At 30.6% G+C, this 22,982-nt stretch overlaps 1 protein-coding gene across 1 annotated transcript in view; it reads right to left on the bottom strand.

The window, feature by feature from the left end:
• The window catches only part of slo (calcium-activated potassium channel slo), a 155,815-nt gene extending 143,096 nt beyond the window's left edge, over positions 1-12,719 (bottom strand). Inside the window, exon 1 of the mRNA XM_065516316.1 lies at positions 12,505-12,719. The gene's annotated coding sequence lies outside the window, so the exon portion shown is untranslated. The remainder of the gene's footprint in view (positions 1-12,504) is intronic.
• Positions 12,720-22,982: the final 10,263 nt, after the last annotated feature.

Raw genomic sequence — 22,982 nt, 5'->3', positions numbered from 1 at the left:
GGATAGATAGGATAGATAGGATAGATAGGATAGATAGGATAGATAGGATAGATAGGATAGATAGGATAGATAGGATAGATAGGATAGATAGGATAGATAGGATAGATAGGATAGATAGGATAGATAGGATAGATAGGATAGATAGGATAGATAGGATAGATAGGATAGATAGGATAGATAGGATAGATAGGATAGATAGGATAGATAGGATAGATAGGATAGATAGGATGGATAGGATAGATAGGATAGGCACCCACCAAATACAGAGAACTACCTTAGTGCCATGAATACTTGGCTTTGGTGTCGATTCGGCTGGTTTTCCGGGTTTCACACGCTTCGGGTTATCTTAATGGATCTATTTTTCATCGCCAGCGAAAGCATCATTTCGGACATGCAAAATCGTCTTTCAAGGTCTATCGGCTTCAATTCGTATGGTACCAAATTTCCTGATGAATCCTGCTTTTGAAATTGCTGCTTGAGAAGCTCCTTATGATTTTGCAAGCTCCTGTTGAGTTTAACAACAATCTTCATGGAGTAAAGCCTCCAATTCTTGGTCTTCAAACTTTTTTGACTGACCTAGGCGATCTTTGTCATCCGTGTGAAAATAAATACTTCTGAACCTCACTTCATCTATTGTAAATCCCACATTTTCAAGTCAATAATTTTGTCATTGTCATAAAGTTCAGAATAAGAGGGTAAGAATCCCTTATTTCTATATTTGTTTTAATAAATACATTTCCACAATAGAACCAACATTTCTATTTGATCAAAACTCTGTAAAATTAAACATAAAAATTTACTTCTGTCATTGTCCTTAGCCCCAATTTTTTCCATTTGGGGGTAAGTAAACAAATATGTTGTTTATTTATTTGGCTTGATTGTTTGCAAGTGTTTATTGTTATACCGCTGGCTCTTGTTTTTTTTGGCCAATATTCTAAATATGTAACTGTATGTATGTATGCATGTTGTTGCATTATATAATTCCCAGTTAATCGATAAAATGTATTTTGTTTTTTTCTATATTTTTGTTTAACCAAGACTTGCTGCTGCCCTTTAAGTTGGTTGTTGGTATGAAAACAAATGACCAATAAAGAAAACATCAACAACAACATTTATATATTTCTTGTTGTTGTTTTATTTACTATAAGAACAATAACAACAACAAAATCATCATTCACATTGGCCTACTAAACTAAACAGTGAAAGCTAAATTGTACAACCCCCTCAAATAGCAGCAACAAAATTAACAAATTTCAAAGTCAAGTATTTAAAAACCATAAACATTAGACATTAGATACGATAATATTCATGAGCTCGCCAAATATACAAATACTTGCCAAATTACTGCCAGTTCATTTGTTTGTGCAAATGTTGGTTAAGGGAAATGGATTTATTCTTAAGATTTTGTACAGCCTGCAGAAATTTTATAATGACTTTTGATTTAGGATGCACATGAGATTGGAATTACGCACATACAATTTTCAAAATTATATAATGATTAAGAGAGCGAACGAATCAAGCCAATTTCGGATACTCTGTTCTAAGTATCCGAGAGCGTGTTCTGTATTGATCGAAACAAATAGTAGTCGGTCGGGGCAAGGTCTGGACTAGGCAAAACTTTGCAACTACTTTTTTATAAATAGTTTTTAACAGGTATTGCAACTTGTGGCCTTGCGTTGTCATGATGGAATATTAAGGTTTCCTGTCTGGCCGCATATTCTAGGCATTTTTCGGCCAGTAATTTTCTTTTCTTTTTTTCAAATTAAAGATGTAAAGCAAAACATCGCGCATATAACACTTTGTTGACACAAAATTCGATAAAACTACCGGATATATCTGGGACTAAGCCAGGTGATCTTGCTGGGAGCAACAACAGTATGGGAGTATCCGACTTCACGTTACCAACTTTAGTGTTTCCTAATAATTTCAGAATCCTTATACCCGAAAATGGTCAAATCAGACTTGATGACATAGTAATGGTGATACTGGGGCCGGTGTTTACACCTCAATATTTATTTCAGGAGGAAATTTACAACAACCTTTATGATGAATGTCTGAGAAGGAGATTGCGTTATTTTAGAAGTTTGGTGTGGTCATGGACTGCGTTGCATTTTTTAATGAACTCGGTACGCACAATAATCAAACATTATGCTAGATACCTGGTCATGAAGGTCATGCTGGGAACGAAATTTACCCGACATTTGGTTAACTTATATGGGCTCAGGCAGACCAAGCGATTTAGTACTGGGAAAGGGGCGATTTAAAAAAACTTACTGGAATACAGTGCACTCGCGATAATGTGAACACCCCAAAATATTAACTCAGAGAAAAAACAGTGCAGGTAGGTTTCACAAATGTTTGATTCATGCTTGGCCTCAAAAGATAAACTGTTCTTTTGGATCTGAATCCATATGTTGCCAGAAAGATGGGAAAAGGTCATAGTTAACAATGGTCATTACTTTGAATAAGTTTATATTGTACAAATATTTCAAACTAAAAGCTAAATATTGGAAAAAATCCTACATTTTAAAGTCAAACACCCTAAATTTCCCAACCACTTCATTCTAAATACTTTTTAACATGTATTACAACATTTAGCCTAGCGTTGTCACGATGAAATATTACGGTTTCATATCTGCCCGCATATTCTGGGCGTTTTTCGGAAATTGTTCGCTTCAAGCGAATCATTTGCGTTTGGTACAGGTTCCCTGTGATAGTCTGGTGAGATTTCAGCAGTTCATAACAGCTATGGCCATTTTTCCTCCCACCAAATAAAGCGCCATGGATATTTAGCTTTCGTGACGATTCGGCTGGTTGACCTTGCTTCACATACGATCATTTACGTTTGGGATAATGGATCCATTTTTCATCGCAAGTAATGATTCAGTGCAAAAATTATTTTCTTTTATAGCATTCAAGCATCATTTCGGACATGCAAAATCATCTTTCAAGCGTCAATCGTCTCACAACTTCAATTCGTATGGTACCCAATTTCCCAGCTTTTGGATGAATCCTGCTGCTCGCAAACGTTTTGAAATTCCTGCTTGAATAGCTCGCAATGATTTCGCAAGCACTTGTTGAGTTTGACAGAAATCTTCATGGTCTTCAAACTTTTATTTCGAATATTTTAAGGTTTTTTGCGATTTTGATCTTGAAGATGAATTTTTTTTGATTTGATATGTTCACAATTTTTGTTCTGTATGACAAGGGCTACAACTTTGCCTCAGAGAGTAAATCAAAATTCCAAACTGTTTGCAAGATATGAGTCTGATAAAATGATCACTTTTTTACAAAAATGACATCGAGGCCCCAAATCTTTGGGGGCCCATAAAAAAAGTACATGACTTTGAGCAAAACTGGAAGAGACGGGTCTTTTTTTTTTGGTCTTTTTTTCGTGTTGCACTGTGTAACTAAAACCTCGTTCAGAAGATACGCCATCTATTGTAAATCCCCCATTTTTAAGTCATACATCCAATATAAATACACAGTCACATAAAACGTGTATAACTCGATCTCCAGCACGGGTTCTAGTTATTTGATTGTTTTTTGAAAACAAAAATTTAACATCAGTAGATGGGATACTTTGAATATGTAAATAATTTAAACAACTTCCAATATTTATTTTTACCTTAACCAATATTATTACGAGTATGATTATAATTTGTCTACATATGAATACAATTTTTTTCATATTTGTTTGCACCTAGAACAAGCCTAATGAATAATGAATTGGGACAATAAGAAGAAAATTTAAACTAATTTTTTTTTTAAAAAACACAAATTTACACACAATTGCACAGTATTGCATGACAAATAGAAAATAAACTTACATTTAAAGATTATTTCGTAAACAAAAATGACCGCCAAACAATTACGAATCGAATTTACAAATGAATAAGAATACAAGCATGAAATGACATGTATAAATTTACATTTACTCGACATATCTATGTAAAGACTTACATATACATCTATGTTATTTGTTATACATACATATGTATGGATGGATGAATGTTGAATTCTTTTTTTTTATTATTATTTTACTATTGTTTTACCTTAGCGGATGGTGGTGGCAACTGTTCGTTTTCATGACAATGTGGACACCAATATACCATTGTCAATATTAATCTGTGACCATTGGCGACGGACGACAACCACCTTTAAAATCCTTCAATTGTCGTATTTGATTGTCATTCATTCATATTTTGTTTGTACATTTTTTGTATGTTTCTTGTTTCTTTTTTGTTTCTTTATTTATACACTGATACTGTAATAACAAATTACGCTTTATTAAACTTTCATATAGAAATGCATATGACTGAAAAAGGAAAACATATGCATACAAATATTCATGCAAATGTGTATGTATGTATGTATGTATTAAATGTGACATGTGAATGAATGGTTTTTTTTTGTATTATTATTTAAGTTTAAATTGCTTTATAAATGTTTAAACATGACTGATAATTGGATTGAGTTAAACAATACAATATTAGTTATTATATATAATTTGATTTGTGTTTTTATAAAGAATTATCTATACGGCACCTTATTAAATAAATATATTTTGTGTTTAATACTTAAAAAACGGTTCAAAATTATTTTCATGATTGTTATTTTCACGAGTATTTCTTTCTATACTATATTTTTTAAGTCCGCCTAAAAGTATGCTATTCTTTAGTATTCAACTCCGCTATTTGTTATTATATGCATGTGTGTATAGTAGTTTTGAGTCTATTTAGCAATCGTTATTGTGTCATCAATTTTCCGATATCTTTTAGCATGAGGAAAAAGCATACACTACGACATATCAAAAGAATCATTTTCGTGACGCCCAAATTTCAGCAAAAGTAAACAAATTTACCTTTTCTCAACTTTTGTTTTTAAGGCATCTAAGTTGGTAATAAAAAAAAAACTTTTTCTGAAATTTGGGCGCCTCAAAAATCATTATTTTGATATGTCGTAGTGGAATTTTTTTTCCTCATGTTAAAAGCTATCGAAAAATCGATGGCACAATATCGACAAATTTTTGTCCATACAAATCGGACCAAGCTGATGTATAGGTATTTGCAATATTCCCCAGCAATTAAGACTACAATTGTCACTAATGGCACATCCCAGCGGGAACAAATTTTGGATCTTCACTTTGTACGCCTTCCTCTTGCAGATTCTAAAAGATGCGATTCTCATTCTACTCTGCCTTCACGCAGAAGACATTCTCCTTCAAAAAACCAGAAGAAGGAACAAAATCTTCTAAAAAAAACTAGTCTTTCATAACATTTGATGTTGCGAAGTTCTCTTGAAGTAGTTAAACAAATATTTTCCCTAATATTTTTTATTTTCCCTAATAACCCTATATAAAAGCTTTAATTAGACCTTCATTTTCAGGACTTTTGATACAAGTTCTTATGTAGACATTCTGTGAGATATTACGCAACAGGCCTTCAACGGAACACCTTCTAATATGCATTCTTAAGGAGGCCTTCTACCAGCGCTCTAATAGAAGCGAGAATGCAAGGCCTTGGCTACCAATGACACGTCGTGTAAAATGGTAATGATTTTGCAATACAGCTGGGTGTCCATGTATGTACCTCCAAAATAAGGCCTTCAAGAAGGTTTCTCTACAGCATATTTTCATGTTTATTTTATACTGCACTATAATTATTATTTAGTTTAAAGCATTCGGAGGATGGTTTGTTTACAAACAATTGGACTGTCTAATTTAACGACTATTTGACATGTCGTTTGACATGTTAAAATAACTAGTTACGTAGCTGATCAAGTTACCAGTTAGGTAGCTAGTAAGATAACTGACTTTATATAACCGTTATGTGAATCCAATGCTTTGAATACTTTGGACCAGCTATCAGATAGTCATATTTTAATCCAATAGGGTCAATCGATCAGCTGCTTAGGCTAGCACGTGTCACGTAGCTAGTTATGTAACTAGTTGTCACCCTAAATGATAGGTAAAATCACTAGTTCAGGACAGTCTCCTAGAACTTTATAGACAGTAGTTGTCACTAATGTCTGATCACTTAGCTGATTCCAATTTATATATTTTGGGTCATTTGACACGTATTTGCTCTTTGTAGTGGAAAGAGAACACAATTGGTTACTTTATATATTTCATGCAATCTATCGTGAATACAATTGCCACTTAAGAGTCTCTAAGTAATCTAGAGTGTAATGACTTTAAACGTTTCTTTTTATCTAACTATTTGAGGTCAAGTAGCATCTGTACACGTTAAAACAACAAGTTATGTAGATTATCAAGTAACCAGTTATGTAGCTAGTAAGGTAACTGATTCTGTGAAACCAATGCGTTGACTACTTTGGACCAGCTATCTGACAGTCTCATTGTAATCAAAAATGGTCAATTGACCCCCAGCTTAGGATGTGCACAAATTAAAATAGCTATAAATATAAAAGTAACTATTTATGTTACTAGTTTTCACCCTAAGTAATCATTAGTTTGGGACAGTGCTTTTTAATATTACACATTTATTTAACCCAGTTTTTCAAATATATATTTAAATTTTCTATTTCGTTCAATATACAGAATTATAGCATTACATACATATTTCCCTCTTATGAATAAACTAAAATTTAGTATTTTCGCAATTTATAGTAAAATTGCTGACATGAATATAAAACTTTATTTAGTTCAATTGTTACTTTAACCATAAATTTAATTTAATGACATTTCTTTACGACATGTGTTTTACAAATAAATAGGCCACATACATAAATATATTTAATAAACTTTATACAACTTCATTTTTCAAACGTTTGCGGAGCTTGAAAACTTGCGTGTTTAAGAACGAACTGACATGCAATATAATAATGAACTAAAAAAATAACTATATGAATTAAGAAAAGAAAACCTTCGGTGTCTTTATGAAAAACGAAACTATTGTATGTAAAAAGGAGCTTGGGTGATTTTTAATTCTTCTTTTTTTCATCCTATTAATTTATACTAATGTTTAAATTTAATGATTTGAACTAAAGTATGTTATTTAATTTTAAACAAATCAAGGAAAATCCAAAACGTTTTCGTTTGATGATTTTATGTATAATAAATTTCTAGAGCGGTTTCTTAAATTATTTGGATTTGTTATTTTGCATCTAAATGTAACTTTAGATTTCTGCTGCACCTCTAGTATAAACATAACTGATTCATAATAATATAAAACTAATTCACTTGTATATTTATAAAAGTGTTTTTTAATGTTATATTTAAATAATTAAACCACAAGTTATTTTATGATAAGGAAATTCATGGCAATGTTATTTCTAAAATATTTAGTTTCTAACAGCAAAGTTAATGTGCAAATGTGCTAACTCTAAACTGGTTTTCCAAACTGTTATTTTTTTTTTTTTTTGATTTCAAAGCTTATATTTCATTTCCATTTCTGACATTTCAAATAATTGTTGTGTTTTTAACGAATACTAGATAAACTAATTTTGAAAATATAAATTTTAGTATAATTTTTTTTTTGTTTTCTCGACCATTGTCTAAAGTACACGTTTATTTCGATTTTTTAATGTTTTATTTAAATAAATAAACCACAATTTATTTTATGATTTAAAATGTCATGGCAAAGTTATTTCAATAATATTTTGTTTCTAATATCAAAGTTAATGTGCAAATGTGGTACCATCCGGTTCGAATACAAGGTGAAATACAGGGTGCCAAAATCAACTGCCTCTGGTTTCCAAAACTTTATAGAGCTCGTACAAATATGGATATATTTTACTTTGTTATATAAGCAAATATTAAAATAATGAAAATCCTACTTATTTCTCTAATACTTTAAGATTTATTTAATTTAAAGTTTTGAAATTTTTGTTTTCATTTGTATTGATGCAGGGTGTCAAATTCGACCTCTTCTGGTTATGAAAAATTGCAGATTTCAATGAATGCAAGTGGCAAGGTAAAGAAATTCCTGTTTATTTCTCTTATAGTTTAAAAGATATTTAAGTAAAAATTTTGAAATTATAGTTTTTTACCTTGACTTTATTTTGTTTTTCACAAATATTTTCAGTAATAAATTTATTAAAATATTTTTTTAAAAATATTCTAATAAATTTCAAAATAAAACGTTTTTTGGCAAATTCTCAAAGCGCCTAGTTGTGAGAAATAACACAGGTCGACAATGTGGAGGATTTTTAAATTTTCTTAAATTAAAATAAATGATTTTAATCTGCTCCATCATCATGAAATTATTCAGCCTAACGAAATTATTCAGCCTAACTATAAAAGAAATTTTAAAGTTAATTTAATTAATAATAAACTCGACTTTATTTTAAAATAGAACTTTTGTTTTTTTCGTACCATAAGAAACAATTTAAAAAAGCTTTCAAAACTTTTTCCAACTCATACATTTAAATAAAAAGTTCAAAACATTTTAAAATATAAATTATAATATAAAAAATATGTAAAAAAAAGATTTTAAAAAAATTTGTATCTCCTATAAAAAATAAAAAAACGGGCTTAGCACGTTTGCACACTAAACTTACTGTACTCATATTTATTGTTTTTGTATAAAACAATTACAAAATGCAAATTTGTTTTCTTTCGAGAATATTCCAGGAATTCGTATTTTTATTATTAAGCATATTTATGTGAAATTTTAAACTGGACAGTTATTATATTAACAAAAAAAGTGGCATACTTTTAGGGTAATATCTTAATATTGCTAATTAGATATTGAAAATCTCCGCAAAGTCCTTATAAACCAATTTTAGTCGAAAAATTATTTACGATTATTGTTTTAACTAAAGAATTCTTGTTTACGTATATTTAAATTATTTTTTGGAAATATAATTATAAATCACGGACATTTTTTTTTTATAATTTTCTGAAAAACACATATTTTTAACGTACGGCATTCCGATTTTGACCATATCCCGTAAACACATACCCTTTGGAGTCCTTAGGACATATCAATTTTTTTTTTAAAAAAATTTAGAAAAAATCGCGATTTTATTCACAATTAAATTTTTTTTTGGAAAAATCTATAAAAAATTATTAATACATAATTTCAACTTTTATTCGTTTAATTTAGAAGAAATCGCGATTTTATTCAAGATTTTATTTTTTTGGAAATAATCAAAAAAATTCGAATGATTTAACTACATAATTAAAACAATTATGTGTTATATTAAGCAGTGCCTATCACCCCTGCTATTCATTATAGAGTCTGTTCAGAGAGAAGAAGTAAAACATAGGATTATGCGGATTATGCGATAGGATTATGCGGATTATGCGATAGGATTATGCAAGCAAAAGTTGAGATAACAGGCTAACGTTGATGAGGATCAACAACGTTAGCACCGATAACAGGCTCAATAAAGCTAAAGCTGAATTCGGAAGACTACAACCACTATGAAGAAACTCACAAATCTCCCAGTTTTGCCCAAAGCCATGCACTTTTTTATGGGCCCCCAAAGATTTGGGGCCTCGGTGTAATTTTTGCAAAAAAGTGATAATTTTCACAGGCTCATATCTTGCAAACAGTTCGGAATTTTGATTAAAAAACTTGGTCACATAGACACACTGTCTATGTATGAGAGGGGATGTGTGTGTGTGTCTCTGAGTGTGTTTACGTGCAACGAACGTTTATGTACTTGATAACAAAGACAAAACCAAAAGTAGGGCAGTGTGTTTTTGTTTTCGTTTTTCTTCGTCTGTTTGTTTATTTTCCCAAAACATAGGAACGTCTTTGTACAGAAAGAAAAGTTTATTTTTATTGGTGAAACTAATGAACGGTTTTTTTCTGGTCATGCTTGACTGATGTCCAGATTTTTTAAAGAAGTAGTTAATTGTATCTGCATCGACCCTTTTCTTTCTTTTCGCCATTTTCAGAAATATAAAATCATGCAAGTATTTTATTGCAATCAAGATTTATTTATGAATTATATTTAATTTTTTTATATGCATGTAGGTATGCTTTTTAGTGTGTAATACAAATTATCTGCTAAATAAAAAATTTACTTTCAATTGCAAAGATATATACGTTTCTTTCTTATAATTTTCGGGATTTAGATTTCCCGAAAATCCCGAATCCCCGGGTCGGAATTTCGGAATTCTTTACCAAATATCAAATCCCGGGATTTTCAAAAATCAGTCCCGATTGGACAACGTAAAAAATTATCACACTCAAAGTTTTGACAATTTCACTATTTTCGTTCCCCAGATATTCGATAATAAATATTTAATTTGTATATGAGAGATGCACTTCCCTTTCTCTGATCCCCATAACAGGACACTGGCATCAAAGGGATTTACACAATGTTTAAATACTCTCACAATTACAGTTCACTCGATATTGGAAAATAACTAACAAAACTTGGTTTGGGAGATACAACTACAATGTGCTGATCCCACCCATTTTTATACCCTTCACCATGAGTTGCAAGGGTACACAGAGAAAGCAGATTCATGATAGCAACCGAATTTATTGCCAATCGAATGATTCTATCTTAGTTACTGAATTTTACAGTTGTGGCTAAAATATTTTGGAAACTCGGCTGAAATTCTTCTTTATCAACTGACTTTCTGTTGTTAGAACTGAAAAATTCTATGTGTGCAAACGAATTATTCGATTGGCAACAAATTCGGTTGCTATCACGAATCTGTTTTCTCTGTGTATATATAAGTTTGTCATTCCGTTTTTTTTGGAAAAATCTATAAAAAATTATTAATACATAATTTCAACTTTTATTCGTTTAATTTAGAAGAAATCGCGATTTTATTCAAGATTTTATTTTTTTGGAAATAATCAAAAAAATTCGAATGATTTAACTACATAATTAAAACAATTATGTGTTATATTAAGCAGTGCCTATCACCCCTGCTATTCATTATAGAGTCTGTTCAGAGAGAAGAAGTAAAACATAGGATTATGCGGATATGTGGATTATGCGATAGGATTATGCGGATTATGCGATAGGATTATGCAAGCAAAAGTTGAGATAACAGGCTAACGTTGATGAGGATCAACAACGTTAGCACCGATAACAGGCTCAATAAAGCTAAAGCTGAATTCGGAAGACTACAACCACTATGAAGAAACTCACAAATCTCCCAGTTTTGCCCAAAGCCATGCACTTTTTTATGGGCCCCCAAAGATTTGGGGCCTCGGTGTAATTTTTGCAAAAAAGTGATAATTTTCACAGGCTCATATCTTGCAAACAGTTCGGAATTTTGATTTACTCTCTGAGGCAAAGTAGTAGCCCTTGTCATAAAGAACATATAAAATCAAAAAACCTTCATCTTCAAGATTATATAGCAAAAAACTTTAAAAAATTCGATTTTTTACCTTTTTCCCCTGTTCAGGTCCATAGGTAGCAAACCGTTCAAAATTCAAGGAAACAATCAACTACGAAAATGTACCTAAGATCTCAATAAGCAACTTCCTAGAACATATGAACTTCCTAGGAATGATTCTTAACACCGTTTAGGTAGGATAATATAAAATAGTAAGAAAAAACTAAAGGAATTAAGTGTTTTGGCCATAGAGAATAGACATAGTGCGGAAACTCTCCTGTCAAAAACCTAGAAAAAACCATAAAGAATAGACATAGAGCGGAAACTCTCCTGTCAAAGACCTAACTCATTTGTCAGAAACCTAAGTGGTGAGAATGTATTAGTAGAAAAAACTATGTGAAAACAAAAACAACACTCGTATGTGTGATTATTTTGAGTAATTTTTTTGTTTGAGTTTTTTTCTAGTTTCCGCTCTATGTTTCTCTATGGAAAAAACTATGTGAAAACAAAAACAATGCGAGTGTGATTATTTTGAGTCATATTTTTGTTTAAGTTTTTTCCTAGTTTCCCCTCTGTTTCTCTATAATTTTGGGCCATAAACTATTAAATTATTATAAACTAAAGCATACTTTTAGGCAGATTTAAAAACCGTCTACATGTTTCTAAATTTATTTCGAATTTATTGACTTTGGGCAAAACTGGGACTGGGCAAAACGGGTATTTTTTTTGGTCTTTTATCACGTAGTGGTGTCCGTGAAAATAATATATTTTTCTTTTTCAATTATGGACCGATCCTCACAATAGGTAGGAGACTAGTGACAAATGTTGCCCGATTTTCGTCATATTTTACAGTATAATTACAGGGTACTCATTTTTTAGTTTTTCAAATGTATTTTTATTAAATTCCTCTTATGTTTAAAAGTGTATTATTGTATTTAAATTCGTCAATTTTACTAATAAATTCAGTTGTTGAGAAAAGTAAAAATAGTAGGATTTCTATTCACAAACAATTTTAGATTTAGTTGTTTAGTCAATTTAAAAGTTTTTAAGATTATTTCCAAAAAAAATTTAAATTTTTTTAATTTTCCAAAAAAAAAAATTCAAATTAAAAGGAAATGTTATGTGTTCACTGAATATTATCGGAATACCCAAGTTACAATTTTGTTTGTAATGTTTTGTGGAATTTATGATAATATAAATAATTTTCAAAAACAAAACTCAAAACTTACCTAGTACAGGCTAAACCAACGTGCCACTCCACTGTTGCCAACATTCACACCAAAAACTTGCACATGAGTTACTTATCGAAGTTAAGAAATGTTTTCTAGTACAATTTGTTTTTGGTGTAAAATTACAGCACGAATTCCATTATTTTGTAGACTTCTCAAGGAATGTGACGTCTCAGTTGTGGTAGTTGTAACTATTGCGTTAAATTTTATTTTATTATTTTTTGGTGATTTTTTTTAAGAATACCAATTAACAAAAATTGACACTTATTAATAACTGACACACACACGTTTAAATACAAAATACAAATTATAACTTGATAAATAAGCTTAAGCCACAAGGATTTGATTTTTTTTTTGGTTTTGTTTAAATATTAATTTAAATTAATTTACTAAGTGTAATTGGTTGGTATTCTAGTAATTTATTATATATTTTTTATAATAATTTATAATATTAATTCAAAACAATGGCACTTTAAATAGGTTAACACAATTTTTCTTTTTTTTTCAAATTTTTTTTTTATTCAAAGGTTATTAATAATTTCTGCAAAATAAAGAAGAAGAAAAAAATAAATGGTATAAATTAGGTATTTTAAAATGAATTTTGAGGGAAAAATTTAAATGTAGATATAAATTTAAATTTGTTTAGTTTCTTTTTGATGATTATAGCAGATAATCTGGTTTAAGCGGTAAGATTTTTATCGTTTTTTATTCATTTATTTTTTTGTTTTTATAAACACTTTTCTCTTGTTTCTGACATCAAAAGGAAATCAAACAAATATAACAACAACAATAATATTTAAAACGGAAAACAGAACATACAAACTCTGAGCTTTTTCAAGAGCTTTTAACGAAGAATACATACACACAAACAGATAAATATGAAATCAAATCCCTAAATTTTTAGGATATTGAGCATAAAAAGGAATCTAGAAAAAAATTCTAGCTAGAATTAATTTAATTTGTATTTTGTTTTTTTGGCGAGAAAGTTTAATTAAATCAATTAAATTAAATTATTTTATTATTTTGTTGTAAAATAATGCTTTATGTTATTTATTTGCTGTATAATTTAAGATGTTTATCTGTTTGTTTTGTTTTAATGCACTATTAATTATTACTTGTAAACAAAATTTATATTACACATCCGCACCGTTGAACGTTTAAACATTAAATGCCTGGCTGCCTGCCTGTTTTCAAAACATGTCTGCTAAGTATGCTTCTTTTATTTTTATTGAGAGCTTCTTATATCACTAGAGAGAGAGCCAAACGAAAGAGCATGAAAACAAACAGACGAAGAAAAACGAAAACAAAAACACACTGCCCTACTTTTGGTTTTGTCTTTGTTATCAAGTACATAAACGTTCGTTGCACGTAAACACACTCAGAGACACACACACACATCCCCTCTCATACATAGACAGTGTGTCTATGTGACCAAGTTTTTTTTTCCTTTCGTTCATAAACGAACGAACCCTGTTTGGGAAAAATGGAAAAAATATTTGATAGAATTTTTATTATTGTATTATTATTATCCCTTTTTTCGTGAAAAATAAAAATGAAGTCCTTACACAGCACATACATACATGAGCATATGTATGCATGTATGTGTATACACAAATACTTCCACATACCATAATCGTACATACATGCTTAGTTACAATAACTGTCTTCTATTCCATGGGATTCAACACAAAATAATGTTTGATTTGATTGATTGTTAAAAAAGTCTTTGTATTAAATAAATAAATATATAATGAATAACAGAAACCTATCTACCATTTGTTCCTCCTAATGTTCCGTGAAATTGTAACGTGTCGTATTATATGTGGAAAATTGTTGAAGTAAAAAAACATTATAACTATAGCCTCATTTACCAAAGTGATTAACTTTACTTTTGATTTTTTTTATTGTAATGCCTTTAAACACTTGAATGATTCCTGCATATTTGCTTTCAAAGGAAATTTATTTGAAAATTAAATAGTCAAACTTTTTCATGTAAAAACTACACTTAATGGCAAAACTCTAAAAATGTTAAACTAGCATTTATCGGTAAAAATAATATTTTCCCAAAACATAGGAACGTCTTTGTACAGAAAGAAAAGTTTATTTTTATTGGTGAAACTAATGAACGGTTTTTTTCTGGTCATGCTTGACTGATGTCCAGATTTTTTAAAGAAGTAGTTAATTGTATCTGCATCGACCCTTTTCTTTCTTTTCGCCATTTTCAGAAATATAAAATCATGCAAGTATTTTATTGCAATCAAGATTTATTTATGAATTATATTTAATTTTTTTATATGCATGTAGGTATGCTTTTTAGTGTGTAATACAAATTATCTGCTAAATAAAAAATTTACTTTCAATTGCAAAGATATATACGTTTCTTTCTTATAATTTTCGGGATTTAGATTTCCCGAAAATCCCGAATCCCCGGGTCGGAATTTCGGAATTCTTTACCAAATATCAAATCCCGGGATTTTCAAAAATCAGTCCCGATTGGACAACGTAAAAAATTATCACACTCAAAGTTTTGACAATTTCACTATTTTCGTTCCCCAGATATTCGATAATAAATATTTAATTTGTATATGAGAGATGCACTTCCCTTTCTCTGATCCCCATAACAGGACACTGGCATCAAAGGGATTTACACAATGTTTAAATACTCTCACAATTACAGTTCACTCGATATTGGAAAATAACTAACAAAACTTGGTTTGGGAGATACAACTACAATGTGCTGATCCCACCCATTTTTATACCCTTCACCATGAGTTGCAAGGGTACACAGAGAAAGCAGATTCATGATAGCAACCGAATTTATTGCCAATCGAATGATTCTATCTTAGTTACTGAATTTTACAGTTGTGGCTAAAATATTTTGGAAACTCGGCTGAAATTCTTCTTTATCAACTGACTTTCTGTTGTTAGAACTGAAAAATTCTATGTGTGCAAACGAATTATTCGATTGGCAACAAATTCGGTTGCTATCACGAATCTGTTTTCTCTGTGTATATATAAGTTTGTCATTCCGTTTGTAATTTCCACATTTTTCATTTGCGACCCCACAAAGTATATATTCTGGATCGTTATATGTAGATAGCCAAGTCGATATAGCCATGTCCGTCTGTCCGTCTGTATGTTGAAATCAACTTTCCGTAGCCCTCAAATAACTTACACACATGATTGATATATCAATATATCGGGAATTCTTCCGACAAAATCGGCCCACAAATGGCTGAGATATAAGGAAAAACTGGGACAACCTCGATTTTTGCCCTATTTTTGATCTGTATCTGGATTACTAAGTCATTAATATAGACAATATGGATATCTTATGATAGATATTTAAAAGTCCATTGCAACGATATACTTATGTATATAAGGCTATAGTAAGTTGGACCTACAATGGGTCAAAATCGGGAAAAATATTTTTTAACCGGAATTTTTTTTTGTCATAAATTCTTTTTCCAAAATTTTTTTTTTTAAAAATTAAAAAAAATTTAAAATACTTTGGAAACATTTTTTTTTTTTTTTTAAATTTAAAAACCATTAAAAAAACTTCTCACAATATAAATGCTTCGCAATTGGTGTTTGTTTTTTAAATATATTTAAAAGGATTTTATCCAAATTTAATTTATTTATTTACAGAAGATTGATTGAGAGCAATATAATTTTTTTGGAAAACTTTATTACATACACCCCCATTAACACGAAGTTGTGTGTTAACTAATAGTTATACAGTCGGTTAAAATTATTTTTGTATGAAAACTGTCAGTATAACTATTCGTGTTAATGAGGGATAGTCGAATTTTCTATAAATAATTTTGATGTCGTACAATTTTGTATGCTATGAAGATTTGTAATAGAATTTTGTGTGATTGTGCCCACAATCTACAAGAGACTTCATCAATAACAATCAAAACAGCAAAGAATAAAACGTTGCTCATTTGTGTTGAATTTCATTTGAATACCAACATTTTTAAGAAATCTATATCCGTTAAAATGATTTTCGAAAGTGGGTATTATATGGAAACTATGACTAATTATGGACCGATCTAGTGAAAGGTAAATCGATTACGATTATTTCGTGATCGATTATATACTCCGATTTTTATGCTGAAATCGATTTTTGATAAAGATTAATTGAAATAGAAATAAAATTCCGGAATTTTTAGTATTGTCTACGTTTTTTGCTTTCATTAAAATTTGCAATATATTAATCTTCAGCTGACATCGGAAAATATTCACAGAGAACCTCATTTTTTAATGCGAAATTTTTTCAAACTTAAGAATTTTTTATAAAAAAAAGTGCTACGAAATTTTTTCCATAAAATTGTTATCAAATGTTTGCCGTTACAAAATATGATTTTAATCCGTAATTATAGCGTATATGGGTCATTTGCTATAGTTCCCAAAAATGAAGGTCGGTTATTGGGTTCGTTTAATCGACTGTAAAAATCGAAATGAAAATGGTTGATCGAAAAGTCGAAAATCGATTATTAGCTTTTCATACCATTCACTAGACCGATCATTACAAAATTTGGTGTAATCACTTTTGTATATATACAACTTATTTGTGTTAAATTTTATTGGAATACCAATATTTTTAAGAGATTTATTCTGTTTAAAGTGATTTTCGAAAGTGGGCCTTATATGGTAACTATGACTAATTATGAACCGATCATCACAAAATTTGGCGGTGCGAGTTAGGCTTATATAATTTGTGCTATATTTGTGCTGAATTTGGTTTGGATATCAATATAAATAAGATATTTATGAGAGCTTAATCATTTTCAGATAGGGCAATCGTATGGGGGCTAGGAGAAATAATGAACCGATTCTAACCAAAATCAATAGGCTCCGTCCCTGGGGCTTGTACCAAATTTTGTCGAATTATCTTTGAAATTGCGACCTTGCGACTTTGATTGCAAGGTTTACATGGATGGACAGACGGACGGACGGAAAGTGATTCTAAGCAGTTTGGTATAATGGTGTTGGGACAATATTTTAGCACTTTTTTTATACCCTCCCCACTTTGGTGGTGTAGGGTATAAAAAAATTATGAGTGCTGTATTCCTTTTGTTCCGTTTTTGTTATCATTCTCCTAAGTATACTACAATACAGACAATTTCCTGGAAAAGCCTCTGATATTAATTTGATATACAGCACAGGTATTGCAACATTTGGCCCAACGTTGTCATGATGGAATATTACAGTTTCATGCCTGGTCGCATATTCTGGACATTTTTCGGCCAATGATAGCTTCAAACGAATCAGTTGCGTTCGGTACAGGTTAGCTGTGATGGTATAGTCAGATTTCCGCAGTTCATAATAGATAGGACCCTTTTACTTCCACCAAATATAGAGAATTACTTTAGCGCCATGGATATTTGGCTTTAGTGTCGATTCGGCTGGGCTTCACATATGATCTCTTACGATTCGGGTTATCGTAATTGATAAATTTTTCATCTCAAGTAATAATTCGCTGCAAAAATTATTTTCTTTTATAGGGTTCAAGTAGCATTTCAGACATTATCTTTCAAGATCTATCTGATTCAATTCAAATGGTACCCAATTTCCCCGCTTTTGGATGAATCCTGCTGCAATCGTTTTGAAATTACTGATTGAGTAACTAGATATTTGTCTTCAGTGTCAAAATTACTACTTCGTTGTCACGTTGAAACCGATTTAACACATTCATCATAATCATTGGTGAGCAATCGGTATCAGCGGCACTTTTTTCAATTTAAAGAAGTAAAGCAAAACCTCCCGCACCTTGGCACGAAATTTTCGAAACAAAAAAAAACTTTGTTGTTTACACTTCAATAACTAAGTGAGAATAAATGACATGATTATCCCTACACTACCATTTAATCGAATTGGTACGAATTTAATAGAAGGCACCCCAGCAGTTAAGCAAGTAGTCAATGTATCCCTTAAAGACAATAATTGTCACAAATGTCTTATCACTTGGCTGACTCCAATTTATATATTTTTGGCATTTGACACGTGTGTACACTTTGTAGTGCAGAGAGAATCCAATTGGTTACTTTATACATCCCAAGTAATCTAGCGTGAAGACAATTGACACTTCCCTCTAAGTAATCTGGAGTGTAGTCACTTTAAACGTTTTGTGAGTAATTCGTACAAAGTGGTTTTATACAAATTGTATTGATATAATTCTCATACAGTTTATTTTTATTTTTGTATCTGGTGTCCCATGTAACATATAATGAAGGCAATAGTCTCTTTAGTGTCTCTTTGTAACCTATGGTGAAGTCACTTCAAACTTTTTTATGTACTTCACTTTATTTTACCCATCAGAAGCGTTGACTACTTTCGATCAGCTATCAGATAGTCACATTGTAATCAAAAGGGTCAATTGACCCCCTGCTTAGGACATGCACGTGTTAAAATAACTAGTCAAGTAGCTGATCAAGTAACCAGTTACAAAGCTAGTAAGGTAACTGACGTTATGTAACCAGTATGTGAATCCAATGCGTTGCCTACTTTGGGCCAGCTATTAGGCAGCCCCATTGTAATCAAAAAGAGACAATTGACCCCCTGCTTAGGACATGCCCGTGTTAAAATGACTAGTCACGTGGCTATTGAAGTAACTAGCTGCCACCCTCTATGTTGGGTAAAATCACTTGTTTGGTACTGTCTCCTAGAACTGCTGGGACATGTTCGGATTTTTTATGGACAGAAATCGAGAGGGGGACTTGAAATTTCATTAATTGTGAATAAACGATTTAAATTAAATTATGATAAGAACCGCATCTATTGCAGAATTGTATTGCAATAATATATATTACATTATAATAACAGATATTTTGGAAAACTAGCAAGAATATTTTAAAAAATAACGATTAATTTTGTTTATGCAAAATATATTATTTGACATGACGCCACTGTAAGTTCTTAAATTATCTGAGAACTTCAGAAAATACATTTAGTTACATCGAATTAAAATTAAGAAGAAGACAGAAAACTGCTTAAGGAAGAAACTAATTCCATAATTATTTTGTGCCCAAACACTACCAAAACTAAAATTTAGTGTCAATAGACTTTGGTCAAACGAGCAAGATTTCTCAACATATTTCTAATCATCTGCAACCACTAAATAATATGTGGAAATAAAAAAAATAAAGAGACAAATTTTTCCGGCTGAAAAGTACAAACAAAAAAAGCATTTGATGTCAAACATTTTCTCTGAACCACAATTGCGCCCTATAACAAACTGTTTTCGTTTTTTCCATTTTCTACAACATCAATTGACCTAAAAACAAATTCCAAAGAATACTATATAGAAGGAAAAAAATACGAACCAAAAAAAAAAAGAAATTATTAGTACTTGGTTACAAAATCAAATCGTAACTCTTTTCGAACAGAATTTATATCGACAGTATTTTCTTTAACGAGTCTTCATTGGTTTTTAGCATTCAATACTAAATAGTTTTAGAGTCAAAATGTTTGAGAAAAACTAAAATAAAGAAATATGTAAATGGTGAAAACAAAAGGTGTAAATATAAAAATATATAACTAATATGTAGATGTTTTTGTTATGTTTTTTTTTTATTTTTATTTTCTTTTTTTTGTTGCTCTTTATAGGGTTCAATGAAATAATACGAAGGTGGGAGTTGTTAGTATCTGTTTAAACGATTTTGTTGTTTGTTCACCTACATTTTTACTCGTTTATGAGAAAAAGTACTTGTGTTTTGCCTGTATACTTAACAGTGCGTGTGTATGTATAATCGTTTTTCCCTTTTTCATCTATATACATATATGCAAAAATATCTATAGATATATTAAAGTATAGAAACCTAAGACCCGATTAAATTTTTCGTTTTTTTAAAATTTTATATAATTTGTAATTTTTTTCAAATTAAGAAATTTAATTTAATTATACTAATTTTAAGGCTCCGTTGGAATATAAAAAAACAATTTTTCAAATTCCTATATACACACATCTTACATATATGTATAGATATGTCCTCATACATATACATTTAAAGAAAAAAAATATTTTTCATTGTTTAATTTTTAACATTTTGCTAGATATTTACTTTTTGCATAAAAAACTTTTAAATTCTTTATTAATTTAGCTTGAAAACTTGTTAAAAAATGATTTAATTTGCTTTTTTCCTTCTAGATTTCAAATTTTTCACACATTATTTTGTATGTATATGTATTTTATACAATATTCTAGATTTACACAAAACGACACTTCAACACGCGACCGTTATTTTTATTTCACGAACCTTTCACGACAGCAGTTAAAACATTTCTGACACAGTTTATTCATGTCACATACTTTAGGGGTTCAATATTGCTCTATAACTGCTGCTTGCTGGGCAATCTCTCGTCGCTCTTCGCTGGTTCGTTTTTATGCCTCGTTTTATGTGCTCTGTTTCAGTTTGTGTCAAGAAAAGAGCTTTAACTACATACATATGTATTTGTTCGTGTTCGTTCTTTGACATTTTGTTTCTATAGGAATTTTCCGAATCAATAAGATTTTTGTTGTTGTGCTTGTTTCTTGTTTTAGCTTAGTTGTAATTTTGATTCTATTATTTTTGGTGTAATTTCATCCTTCCTTTATTGACAGTCTTACCAAATACGTATAATGCGTGGGAAAATGCGGGATTTCTGTAAAAAATAAAGGTTGGGAATGAAATTAAACTTCAAAAGTGTACCTGCAAGTGAGTCTTAATGATGATGAACTTAATTTTTTTTACCAAAAAAAAGTATCTACATACTAATTTTTCATAATTTCAAATCTGTTAACATTTTTCGATAACTTTGGTTTACTATTTACATTGAATAAACAGAAAAACAGATTATCATAGTTCTACCATACAATAGCGAATAGGAAATTAATATTCATATGTTCACGAAAGCTCTCCAGTGATTTCAATCTTGTGCCATATGTCGGATTTGAGGCCACATGATTCCTCGTTGTCAATGCTCCGCTTCTACAGATCTTCTCCATGTTGTTCGCTATCTTCCATCATTTCGTTTCCCTAGCGGATTCCATTATAAACTAACCCTTGCTATGCTGGAGATGTCCTTACGCAGCGTGTAGCCAATCCACGACCATTTACGATGGTGGATTTCGTGGGAGACGGGAGATTGGTTGTTAATTTACAACAGGTAGTCGTTTGTGATGCGATTTGGCCAAAATATTATTTACAAACACCTGTAGTTTTGTTTTTAAGAATTCAGTGACTTTCCATGTTTCACACCCGTAGAGAAGGACCTACTTTACGCTGGAATCGAAGATGTTGATTTTGAGCCGCTTAGAAATTTGTGAAGAATTCCAGGTGCCATTGGATTCCATTTGGAGCCTCAATGATTATCTATAAAAGAACTGTGTCCAGAACTTACAGGAAAAGCACTGGTAATAGCGTACACTCTTGTCTATCTCCGGTGTTCATATCAAAGGCCTTGCTTTCTTGGCCTTTGAAACGCGCTTTACATGCAACGTTTCGGTATAGCTCCTTTATAAGGGATATGAGAGAGGAATTCCAATATTTTCCAGTGTGGACCATATTGCCTGTCTCTTGATGGTATCGAATGCTCTTTCGAAGTCTACAAAAACTAAGAAGAGCGGGGAGTTGTACTCTGCGGACTATTCGATTGTTATGCGCAATGTATTGATTTGGTCTACACATGATCGGTTCGGTCTAAATCCACTCTGTTCATTTCGAAGAGATTTTTCAGTGGTTGATGAAATCATTGGATGGTGTTCAACAGAGTTATACCTCTCCAGTTCCTACATTCGGTTAGGTCAACCTTTTTGAGTAGTGTTATTATTACGCCTTCTTTCCATTCGGTAACCTCAAGTTTCATTAAAATCGGACCAAAATATATAACATTTCGCTATCTTTTCATTAGAAATTCCAAATATTGAAAAATTTTACCTTTGACCTTCACGATTTAAAGGTTAACGTTTTACGATTTTAGTAAAACTTTCAGACCATATTTAAAATTACCAGGACTGTAATATTATGAATAGGTTTTACTTAAAATTTATAACAGTCAGGAAATTGGGGTCATTCCAAAATATGGACAAGAAATTAGTTCTTCTTGAAAATCGTAAAATTTAAATCGCAGGTACGGAAAAACTCTAAGAGATATTGACATAATTTTTTCATATTTTTATTCCCTATTATAATCTTAATAAATCCCATTGAAATGTGATGATCAAAAAATTCTGAAATTTGTTTAACAAAATTTTTCAATATTTGAAAATGGAGATTTGAAACAGCCGTTATAAAAATTAAATTTGTTTGGTCCTACCTGCGAATATGTTAACGGTAAATACGGATATATTTTAAATAAAAATTAGTTTTTATTTTAATTTTTCTCGAAATATATTAATTTTTTTCCTAAATTTCTTGTTCAAGTGGCCTGAGACACGTTACTGGTCTGGCGAATTTGTAATAACTTTAACATTTTTTAACCAAAGTTTGTCATTT

Source organism: Calliphora vicina, chromosome 1 (assembly GCF_958450345.1).
Source record: "Calliphora vicina chromosome 1, idCalVici1.1, whole genome shotgun sequence".
Classification (NCBI taxonomy): domain Eukaryota; kingdom Metazoa; phylum Arthropoda; class Insecta; order Diptera; family Calliphoridae; genus Calliphora; species Calliphora vicina.
The sequence above is the reverse complement of the archived record's forward strand: the minus strand, read 5'-3'. Positions and strand labels throughout refer to the sequence as shown.